Below are 12990 nucleotides of genomic sequence, written 5' to 3'. Positions count from 1 at the left end.
GCAAACCAAATGGGGGAGTTAATTTTGCCTCATCCTGTAATTATCTTGCATTTCATTACTTATTCAAAAAATCATCTCTAAATCTGCATTTGAAAACAGTATCATTAACCACGAATCTGTTTTTATTTCCAATAATAAGATAAATAATCATCAAACTTCTCCTTTAAAATTTTAAGGAAAAAAAAAAAAGTTAAATGAAAGCAAAAAACAAAAGAATTTTTGTTGATTTATATAATGAGTTATAAAAATTATTTTTTAGTCGTTTTAATATTAGTATATGTAATATATAATGAATAATAATATTAATATTGCTTTTAATTTTCGCGATGATGTGATTTTGACTTTCATATTTCTTTTATCATACTTTTTATTTTTAAGAATGTAAGTTTTTATGATGACATTAAATTTACTGATCAAATATAAATCCTTGAAGCATCTTTAATTGTTCTTTTTTTTTTTAAATACTCTTTTTTGGATTTTAAATTGATTTAAAATATATTTTTACTTTATAGATTTGTATGAATACGGAAATATTTATATTATAAATAAATAAATATACAATTATTTACTATACTTCTACTATTTATTATATACTATTTATACTTATTTATAGCATTATAATCTACCATCAAAACTGTCAAAGTAGTGCTGCAATCTGCTACATGAAAAGTTTGTTAAACTTTGTGATTTCTTAATAGGATTCTGTAAAGTTGCTTCCCACCTGAAGTCTTAGCACTCTTGGGACTTTATATTTACTTATTTATACAATATTTGCATATTTACACAAATCTATAAAGCAAAAAATATATTTTATATAAAGCAAAAATATATTTTAAATCATTTTAAAATCCGAAAAAGACTATTTAAAAAATAAAAAATAAAAAAGAACATCTGAAGATGTTTCAAGGATTCCTATTTGATCAGTAAATTTAATTTTATCATAAAAATTTACAATCTTAAAAATAGAAACTTTTATAGCATTATATTTGTATTCGAGATTAAAAAAAAAAACAGGGTTATTGAATTTAAATACTCGAGGAACCTTCTATTTCCTTTTTTTTTTAATCAAAACTTTTGTTAACTTCCTGAGTTACAAACCTCTTTAATTAAACTGTCTCTGACGGCACCAATGATATATTATATATACCAGATGTCTAACTTAGATCCGAAAAGTGAAGCCGTGGAAGCCATTTCTAATTCGGGCAAAAACATGCATTTTTAACTTTTATTTCGCACGTCGGATATAGCTTTTGCCCTTATTACAAATGTCGGATATAGTTTTTGCCCTTATTACAAATGGCAGATTCAATTTGTAAACAAAAAAAGCGGCTTCACTTTTCGTCCAATAAAATCCCGCAAGTTAGACATCTAGTATATACAATATTATTGGACGGCACACATTCACCTCTTATTACTAGAATAATCAGAAACCATAACAGACATAACGTGATGTATGACTGAGCCTCTTAAGATGCTATAATCCCTTACGCAGACAAAAAGAAATAGTCTTTTAAATCCACAAGTTTTTGTCTGATTTCTATGTGTTTTAGCTCAACTTAATTTTTTTTTTTTACAAAGTTTTGCTGGAGTAACATCGGGTTTTTTAATAACAATTTAGCCATGTTATCTTCTTTCTTGCAAGAGCCTAGTCACAACACTTAAATGCCCATTTTAAATTATTTGAGCATCTGCATAAAGTTCTGGTGTAGTCAATCTTCGATTTCAAATGATCTTTGGTCTGATAAGAGTTTCTTTGATAATTATTTTAATTTTTTTTTTTTTTTTTTTTGCGTATGATTAAACTTGGTTTATTAAATGTTTAAAATTTTAAAAGAACCGTGGTATGACCTAACAAAATCCGCTGCTATAAGAAAGTCCTAGTAACAAATGATAAGTTTTGTAAATTATAAAAGATTTATTCATATTTTATAATTTATAAATAATAGCTAGATACCTAATTAAAATGAAAAAATTATTTTTCCCCAAAAATATATTTAACAATATAAAATTTATAATTCGTTACATTAGGACTTTCTTACAGCATAGGACATTGTTACGTCACACCACGATACATATTCGTGTATATCTGTCGAGTAAAATCGTCGGTCACAATCATAAAAAGCACTATTATTTTCATTCGAACAAGATCGAAAAACCCTAATGAGAATTGATGTGGACCATGCTCATGAAATATTGCCGGAGAATACGTACGTACTGCTGAAAGAATCCTGAGTATTAGTAACAGTTAGCAATTTTTTATTTAATGTGCACACTTTAAATTACTAAAAGACGTAAGATAAGTTAGTTGCAAAAAAATAAGGGCTTTAATCTCGATTAGAAAATACTGATTACAAAAAAATCATTTCCAAAGAAAGAAACTTCGAGTCTTCTTATAGCACTCTTTGACTTACTTTTTAAAACACTAAGTGATAAATTATAAAATCACCGACAGCTGATGTGTGGGGTTTTGAAATAGTTGAAAACAAACAAGATTACGTGAGTACAGCAACAATTAAAATCGTCTTTTTTTAAACCGCTAAATGGGTAAGGCTTATTAAGCCGGGTGAATAAAAATGAGCAACTGCTTTTACTCAGTAGTTGGTCAGCTTTACATGAATAAAAACTTCAACAACTTTACTTAAGTTTTTATTCACGTAAAATTGAGTAATTACTGAGTAAATTGCTTACCTTTACGCGAATAAAAATATGAAAACTTCTGTAGTTTTTATTCACGTAAAGCTGACCAATTACTGAGTAAAAGCAGTTGCTCATTTTTATTCACCCGGCCTAATACCACGTTCGCACTGATGATAAAATACAGTTTAGTCACATTTTATAGGTACGTTTGTAAAAATTTCAAACCATTTATTTATTCAAGTTTTATATATGGTTCGAAAGAGCTCTGAATTTGTAATAAAATGGTGAAAACTTTATGAAAAAAGAATCATTACAAAAAAAGTTATGCTCATTTAAGTAACATTATTTTTATGAAGCATTGCTTAAGAAAAATGCAACTTTCGTATAAAACTCGCGTTCGGCTAACGGCAGCTTTGTAATAGAATCATTGTTAATTTGCGCATGATTTTGCATAGTGAAATGTGCAAAACGATTAAAAAACATAACAAAAAAGTTTCGAATTAAAGAAACAAAGTATTTTTAATGATTAAAACGTAATAGTAAAATTTATAATAAAATTTTATAAAACGTGCATAAAAAAATATCGCGTTTTTTTGCAATATTTACAATAATTATATATATATATATATATATATATATATATATATATATATATATATATATATATATATATATATATATATATATATATATATATATATATATATATATATATATATATATATATACAGGCGCGGATCCAGGAATTTGTAACTGTGGCCAAATTTTATTTTCACGGTTGAAGATACGATAAAAGATCGATATTTTATTATTTTTTCACGGCATTTATTAATTGAATAAAACGTCGGTAACGTATAATAAGAACCGTTGTGGCCATGGCAGGAATCTTTATAGCCAAAATCCGTAAAATACGGCAAACAAATTAAAATTTTTAGGAATATTCCTTAAGTGAAAAAACCAAAAACTAACATGGCTGCCGTTAAATTTAAACTATGTGGCCATTGCCACAATGGCCACCCCTTAGATCCGCGCCTGATATATATATATATATATATATATATATATATATATATATATATATATATATATATATATATATATATATATATATATATATATATATATGTATGTATATATATATATATATATATATATATATATATATATATATATATATATATATATATATATATATATATATTATGGAGGTGATCTTTAAATACATTAAAAGCCTCAGCGTTTTCGCCTTATTTTTATCGTTACTAATGAATTTCAATGAAAGATAAATATATAAATAACAGTTCTAATAAAATATATCATTATAATGAATAAAAAAAAACAAATTTACTGAATTCTCTACTGTCAAAAACCGCCCCTCCCCCTAACACTATGTAACGGAAGTGGAAATACATACCTCCACTGCGTGGAACAATAGGGTATGTGGTCATGAATATTTTTTGATGAAATTTGGCAGGGACATAGAAAATAGATCTATACAGTTGCCTGTTAAATTTTAAATATGTACCAACATGCCTTCAATATTAATGCACCTCCAGAACAGAAACGAAATTTTAAAACCGAATGAAAATCACTGGTAACTGTAAAAAAAACAACAGAATTTATAACAAAAAGTAACAGTAACAATAGCAGAAACAGTTTTATAAAGTGTAACAGTCACAGTAACGCTAAAAGAGGTGGAAATGGAACCTCCACTGGGTCGAAAAATACGGTATGTGGTCATGAATACTTTTTAATGAAATTTGGTAGGCACATAGAAAATAGATCTATACAGTTGACTGGAAAATTTCAAATATGTACCAACATGCCTTCAATATCAATGCAGTGCCAGAACAGGAACACAATTTTAAATGGTAATAAAAAAAACTGAATAATTTATTAATATTATATACCTACACGTAAAAAAAAACCATAATTTATTCAACATAAAACATTCTACTTTTTTAATAAAGTTTAAGCTGATATAAAATTCTAAAAAAAAAAGACAAATAAATACATCATTACCACACCCACTTCGAGCACGCTGTGAAAAAAAAGGTCACAGTTTTTGTCTTTAAAATCGGTGCCGTAAAAACCCAGATACGCACGTACCTACATTTTAAACTCGTTCCATTTTTTCATTCGCATGGAAAAAATGAAACGAGGTTAAATTTAATAAACCGAGTTTAAATTTAATCAGCGTTTGTCAAAAACTGTTTAAATAAAACAGCAGGAAATATTTTCATCGTTGTTTTTTAAGGGAACTGATTTCAAAATGAAAAATAGAAATAAATAAACTGAAATAATTTTCTTACACAAAGCGAAGACAATTAAAAGCCACTTTGTTTTACTTAAAAATATTCATTCACTTAGTTTGTTTTATTTTTGCTTAAATTACTGTTTATCTTAATATATGATTTTTTTTACTCTTTTGAACAAAAAGAACTCTTGTAAAGTTTAGTATAAAAACCTATCACTTTATTAAAATTCTAGCAAGTTCAACTTTTCAAGTACAGTATACCGGCAATAAGTACGATTACGAAACCTTGTAGCCACACACCTTTTCGAATCTTAAACCTTAGCAATAAACAACGTTAACGTAGTTAATTGCTAAGGTCTAAGATTCGAAAATTATGAAACTTTTTTGTATAATTAAAAAAAACAAAAAAACATTTTGTTTCGGAGTTTTATTCAAAGTTCAAAAACTGAAGAGGGTTTGTATACAAACCTTTTGCTTTATTAAGAATATTGATCAAATCTTTATTAAGAGCATCGAACAAATCTTTCAATTAAATAGATATTGGAAATGATGGTCAATTTAGGATCTTGCCAACCTAAATTGACCACCATTTTCAATATCTATTTATCTAAAAAATTTCTCAAACATTTTTTTCATTTTTATATTTTGAGTAACATTTTTGTGACTGTTCTTCGAGCATCGTGAAAACATCCGCATAATCAACATAATCAACATAATCAACATAAGAACATGATTCTCGATCTCGATAATGAGCCAATAAGAATCTTCGTTGAATGTTTTTACTTTACATTATTCCTACTTTACATTATTCCTACTTTACACCTCAAATGATGAAGTCTCCCACTGATATCTCCTAAGGCCATGCGTTTTCCACTCCAGGACAGGAACAAGTTATCATCTTGCACGACCAACTTATATCGAGCTGAATTGACAAATAGTTTCAGGCAACTGAATTGATGATTTAATAAGTTCACTTTAGCTCCACCATATACCTCCACAGTTTTATGGTCCCAAACACTTGTTTCCCAAAGGTCTTATGTAAGTTTTTTTGTCTTTAGATATTCTTTAATTTTCATATATTGGCAACAATCCCTTTTCTGTGAACATTTCCGAATGCTATTACTATATACTAATAATCCCTCATGCATCAATAAGACGTTTGGGTAATAGGTAACAGTAAACTTAAATTTAGCTCTTTAAACAAAGTAATTGCTCTTTAGCATTTTTACGATTATGATAAAACTCGACTTGGTCAGATGTTATTAACATTTCAATGTTAACTTCCTTTGTTTTATGTTTATGCAGTTTTTCAACTTTTTCTCCACACTTCGACTTTTAATCGCACTCTATTACTTTCTTCTCTTTCTCTTTTTGATTTTTACATTCTCTGTGAAAAGATATTTAAAAAAAACCATAAAAGAATACAAGTACTTTCTTATATAAATTGCTTTGATTCTAAGATTAACACAGTAGTTCCTAAAATAATTGTCACGCAAATACTTTTTCGGATCTTTAAAGATGCTTGCAACAGTATGAACTGTTCCAACAGCAACAAAAATGCGCTGTACATCTCGCACGACTTTAATGTTTGATTTCGCTTTTTGCCTAAAGGCAGGTCCAGTCAGATAGCTGTAAAAGTTTATCAGATACTTTTCAACAGCTGGCGAACACATTACTTTTTCTGTTTCTGAAGCTTTTAAAACAAACTCTGAGTCAGAGTCAAAGTTATCACTTCATCGTTAAATTCACTAGAATCATGGTTTCTTGCTTATTATCTAAATGACTTATTTTGTCATAACTATTCTCGATACTACTTTTTTTTGGAAGGTTCAGGAACTATTGTTGATTGTGAAATTAAATTTTTAAGAAAGCTTAGTTTGACCTACTGTTGATTTACGATTTTTTTTTCTGGTGATTTTAAAACCTTTTTAAACCTCTTTTCTTGTACCAAACTGAAACTATTTTTAGCAGATTTTTCAACATAAGTTGGAACTAGAGATTTATCAAAATGATTTCCTTTTTTCAGTAAACCATAATCTTCACTGTCTTCTTTCTTAATACATGAAACAAATTAATAACATTCATTGAATGTTTTTTTCCCTCGTAAGTACTCGCCAAAATTGTTTGGTAACAACTTGGAATAGGACATATTAATGCAAATTATTAATGCAAATTTTGCCACTTTATACGCTCATTTCTTTTTTCAACAGCTACTTTCTGTCGTAACCCAAACTGTTCCAAAGCAGCACAAGGCATTCCTTTGCTTAGAGATGATTTTTTTTCTGAGATGTATTAGCAAATTAATGAAAATTTCAAGCCATGTAGAACAGCATTTTCTTTAACGAAATCTATGTCAAAAAACATATTATTAATAAGTACTTCATAATAATTAAAAATAATTATTAATAAGTAATTATGTGCCATGGTTATTTTTTAAATGGATTTGGATATTGTCTATCCAAAGTTTATAAAATGCCAATGCACTATATATCAAACAGCGAATATACAAAGATTGTATTTTTAATAAGCTAACATTTCTAAAAAAAGTAAATACTTTAATTACAAAAGAAATTTTTTGACTAAAAAATTCAGTTTTAAAAAGTTTTTCACAACTTATTTAATGATTAATCCAGAAACATTTTCTTTTAAAGTGTTTTACTTTTCTTATAAATTTGATTTAGTATACAGTTACGGAAAAAAGTATCCGGACAAACTATTTTTAGGTATAATTCTATATTAAATGAAGGAAACCTCATACTGTTAAATATATTTTTGTAGCTCTCTACAAGCTCTATCTAAATGTACCATCAAACATTTACTACACTAAGTAGATGTCTCTTTTGGTAAGAAAAACTAAAATGACTATGGAAAAAAGTATCCGGACAGTTACTTTCTGCTAATTTTTGGTCAAGATTTTCAATAAAGTTAATGGCATAATATCATATAAGTATCCTAGTAGCTTAGGATAATATAAATAAAAATGATAAAAACCATAATTTCTATTTCTATAACATTTAGAACCCATTGACAACCGTTACCATGGTGAAAAGTAAAGAATTGACAGAAGTTGCTAGGAAAGAGATTGAAGTGCTCTCAAAAGAAGGCAAAACGGTTCGAGATATAGCTCAACAGCTTTGTATGCCCAAATCAACTGTTCAAGATACTCTGGGGAGAATTAAAAAGCATGGAGTACTCAAAAGTTTGCCAAGATCTGGACGAAAACGAAAAACAACTCCAAGGATTGATCAAAAAATCCTCACTTTGGTTGAGAATTCCGTGAGACCAAATGCAACAGATATTGCAAATCAACTCAGAGAACTCGAGTTAGTCAATATAAGTCCTTGAACTGTTAGAAATAGGCTGCATGAGTATGATTTACATGGTAGAGCACTTGCCAAAAAACCGCTACTTACCAAACGACATATTGCAAAGAGGTTTGCGTTTGCAAAGAAGTATCAAAACTGGACCGTTGATGATTGGAAGAAGGTATTATGGTCAGACGAAACAAAAATGTGCCTTAATGGTTCAGATGGTAGACGTTGGACATGGAGAAGACCAGGTGAATTAATGCAACAAAAGCATGTTAAACAGACAATAAAGCATGACAAGTATGTCATGGCCTGGGGATGCTTCAGTTGGAATGGTGTTGGGTGTATTCATATTATAGAGGATACATTGACTTCCCCTAAGTATGTTAGAATACTTTCAAATCATATGCTACCATCTGCTCGAGAGTTATTCGATGGAGAATTCTTATTCCAGCAAGATGGTGACTCAAAACATACGGCAAAAAATACTAAAGCCTGGCTCCAAAGCAAAAATATCGAGGTGTTAGATTGGCCAGCACAAAGTCCAGACTCGAATTCTATAGAAAACCTATGGAAAGTAGTCAAGGAAGAAATTTGTAAGCTCATATTGACGAAAAAAGACGATATCGAGGAAGCACTCAGAAAATGCTGGAATTCTATAGATATAACGAGGTGTAAGAGTCTGGTTGAGTCAATGCCTAAGAGAATTGACGAAGTATTAACTAATAAAGGAGGATGGACTAAATATTAAAGAAATGAATTACAAAAAAAAGAAAAAAATATTTTTGTCCGGATACTTTTTTCCACAGTCATTTTAGTTTTTCTTACCAAAAGAGACATCTACCTAGAGTAGTAAATGTTTGATGGTACACTTAGATAGAGCTTGTTGAGAGCTACAAAAGTATATATAACAGTATGAGGTTTCCTTCATTTAACATAGAATTATACCTAAATATAGTTTGTCCGGATACTTTTTTCCGTAACTGTAAACTTTAAGTATTTAACTGTCTTAAGTATTAACTTATATTAACACAACTTACTAAAAATTTTAAGGTAAAATCTGAAAGTGATGATGAGTTATGATGATGAGTAATGATGACGAGTAATGATGATGAGTAGTGATGATGAGTGGTAATAATGAGTGGTGATGAGTACAGTATTTATTTTAACAAAGACATTACCTTTACAACTCTAGTTAAGTATTATTAGAACTCTTTGTAAGTTTCATACTGTATAAAGGGGTGAGTAACAAATGAGAATTCTTCACAAAAACTTTTTAGACTACACTTAAAAAAATTTTTGAAATGGTCTTTTTCAAATAAAGAACTCAGAGCTCTTCATTAGTATTTATAGTGAGGTACATTTTTAAATAGCAACGGAACATTTACATTTACTGTATTACACCTAAAGCAATCAGTTTTAAGAAATAATTCACATTTGTTTGTTTAGTATTATCCTTAAAATAAGTAGATTAAATAAATAAATGCAATATGCAAGAACATTTTCAAATTTTAATATATGTGGAAAGGTTAAGACTCAATTCAATACTAGAAATTTGAGGGAATTATCAAACAATGGAGTAATTACATTGGTTGGCTTATTATCACACTTAAGACAATTAGCTTAAAAAAATTCAAAAATTTATGAAAAAGTTTTTAAACTCATATGTTTAGAAAATTTAAACTCACTGAGACACTTGGAAAATAAAAGCATTTTTGAACAATAGAACAATCATGTAGGTTTAGCATCACACCTAAGACAGTTGGAAAAAAATAAAACTGGAAGTCAGAAGAACCTTTTTAAATTCATGTATGTAGAAAAATTTAAACTCACTGAGACACTGGCAAGTATGAGCATTATTGAACAGCAACTTTTATTTGTTCTCTCTATATACATACATACATACATACATACATACATACATACATACATACATACATACATACATACATACATACATACATACATACATACATACATACATACATACATACATACATACATACATACATACATACATACATACATACATACATACATACATACATACATACATACATACATACATACATACATACATACATACATACATACATACATACATACATACATACATACATACATACATACATACATACATACATACATACATACATACATACATACATACATACATACATACATACATACATACATACATACATACATACATACATACATACATATATATATATATATATATATATATATGCTCTATAAATATACTTTATAATCCTACTCAGTAATTTATGAAGAAACTTTCTTGTATATATACAAACTCTAGCTTCAGCTTAGAGATTTACTTCATTTTAACGTAAAACCTAAAAAAGCAATTTTATAAAATAAAATATCATTTTAACCCAAGTAAGATGCTTCAGTAATGGAAGATTTTCTTTGATTTTTAAGGTTTTAAAATTTATTGCGTATAGCAAAACTCAAAGCATAGTAAAACTTATGGGATATTAAAACTTATGGGATGGTAAAATTAAAAACGTTAAAGGAAAATAATTTTTGATAACTATTTAAGTTTATGAAAATAAAGAAAATAAATCTTAATGTAAATATCAATTTATGAGATAATTTTGAATTATGATAATTTATAAGATAATTTTGAATTATGATAATTTATTTTAGATTTTTAAGGTATAAAAGTTACTTACAGATGATGCATTCAAACATTCTTTTTTTTTTATTTGTTAAGGCTAAATAGAAGAGAAAAAACAACCTTTAAATACAAAAACAAAAAAAATTATTCTTTATCATATACTACATTTTTGCAAACTATTTAATAATGGAAACACTTTATTGAGAAAAAGCTTTGCTCATTATGTTGCAAAAATAAATTGAATTAGTTAATTTAAGGCTGAAAATAGCGAAAATATTAATGAATTTGACACAATAAACATGTAAACACAACTCATTGTTTGGTTTCAAATAGCTATCCTAAAGATAGAGATATTAAAGCCAATGGAACCTTTTAAAAGTCTCGGTTTGTAATCATAATGAAGTTCAATCCCAGCAGAGATGAACTTTTTCGTAATAAGAAATAAATGGGGAGTTCCATCTTGTTCAAGTTCAGCCTACAATTTGCAAAGCGCTCCGGTGAATCATTAACAAATCTATCTGGATTTGTAGACTGTTTGGCATCAATACAAAGAAATAAATTACTATACCAATACAACAAATTCTATACCAATAAAATGTTTTAATTTTTTATAACAAGCAGCGTTTGTATAACTTGAACATACTGTGTTATTAGGGTTGCCAGGTTTTGAACCAGACAGTCCATTACTTAAATGGTTAGCGATATATAATAGAAGTCAAAAGTACGACTCGTTTTCAAGTTCGAAGCGGTTGCCGTAACTATAGTTTGTGTACTTTTGACTTGTGTTAGACATTATACAGATATATCATTAGCGATAAAGAACAGAAGTCAGAAATACAACTCGCATTGTACTTTTGACTTCTATTGTAAGATGTTACATGAAAACAAGTCGTGCACAACATTAACTTTGTTTTTTAAAAAAAAGAAGATAAATACTTGATAAAAATTACATTGTTTCACACACAAACACATATCTATATATATACCTATATACAACACATATCTATATATATACCTACACACACACGTAAATGTATATATGTTTAAACTTTTACTATTTATTTTTATTAATACACCGTTAATACCTCTGTAATGTTTAGTGATGCACAATTGTTGATTATGCAGGTTTTCAAAACTGCATTTAGTTTGGAAGAAGCACACAATTTCATTAAAGATCATGAACTTAAGTATACTGTTCGATTTAGTACATCCTTTTCTACCAAAGACTTCGGAAATACTGGTATATTAAATATATATATATATATATATATATATATATATATATATATATATATATATATATATATATATATATATATATATATACTACTGTGATCAAAAAGTAAGGTGAATTTTTAATTTAAACTTCCCGCCTTATTCGAATCGTCCAATCTTTTTTATTTTTAAGTTGGTAGGAATGTCATTAACATTTGCGCCAAAAAACATGTCAAACTCATAATTATTTTTTTGTTTACGCTTGTTTCTGAAGTACCAAAAGTGCATTCGGCGATTTTCACGATGTCTAATTTTGTTGAGCAAAGAAGTGCCATTAAATTTTGTTTGCGGAATGATATTTCTGCTGCTGAAACGTATCGAATGTTGCAAAAGGCCTTCGGTGAAGAGACTATGTCTCAAAAAAATGTTTACAAGTGGTACAAAGACTTCAAAGAAGGCCGAGAACGTGTTGATGACTTGGAACGCTCCGGACGACCATCGACTTCGATTGATGATCGCCACATCAACAAAATCAAAGAATTGGTGCTTGCAAATCGTCGGTTAACCATTCGAGACCTTGTTGACATGGTTGGAATATCATTTGGGTCGGTGCAAGCGATTTTGAAGGATCGTTTGGGCCTCAGAAGACTCAAATCACGTTTGGTGCCGAAATTTCTCAATTTCTTTGAAAAAGAGCGTCGCGTTAAAACGTGTGAAGCAATGCTTTCTGACTATCAAGACGTCTACAAACAAATTATTACTGGCGATGAGACTTGGGTCTACGCATACGACCCTGAAACAACCGACCAATCGAGTGAATACCGTGAAAAAGGCGAGCCGAGACCGAAGCAACCACGTCAAAGTCGCTCAAAAATCAAGGTCATGTTGACTGTTTTCTTTGATTATTGTGGTGTCGTGTACTACGAATT

General features: G+C 28.6%; 1 protein-coding gene and 1 pseudogene across 2 annotated transcripts in view; one reads left to right on the top strand and one right to left on the bottom strand.

Moving 5' to 3' along the window:
• Positions 1–1254, bottom strand: part of LOC145187808 (uncharacterized) — a 64977-nt gene extending 63723 nt beyond the window's left edge. Inside the window, exon 1 of the mRNA XM_090082693.1 lies at positions 1099–1254. The gene's annotated coding sequence lies outside the window, so the exon portion shown is untranslated. The remainder of the gene's footprint in view (positions 1–1098) is intronic.
• Positions 1255–11965: 10711 nt separating this feature from the next.
• The window catches only part of LOC145192028 (uncharacterized), a 6973-nt pseudogene continuing 5948 nt past the window's right edge, over positions 11966–12990 (top strand). Inside the window, exon 1 of the transcript XR_016451050.1 lies at positions 11966–12086. The product of XR_016451050.1 is annotated as an uncharacterized LOC145192028 (transcript). The remainder of the gene's footprint in view (positions 12087–12990) is intronic.

This window comes from Hydra viridissima, unplaced genomic scaffold (assembly GCF_058129835.1).
Source record: "Hydra viridissima isolate aposymbiotic clone 2 unplaced genomic scaffold, HvirCarnegie_v1 scaffold_1, whole genome shotgun sequence".
Classification (NCBI taxonomy): Eukaryota; Metazoa; Cnidaria; class Hydrozoa; order Anthoathecata; family Hydridae; genus Hydra; species Hydra viridissima.
The sequence above is the reverse complement of the archived record's forward strand: the minus strand, read 5'-3'. Positions and strand labels throughout refer to the sequence as shown.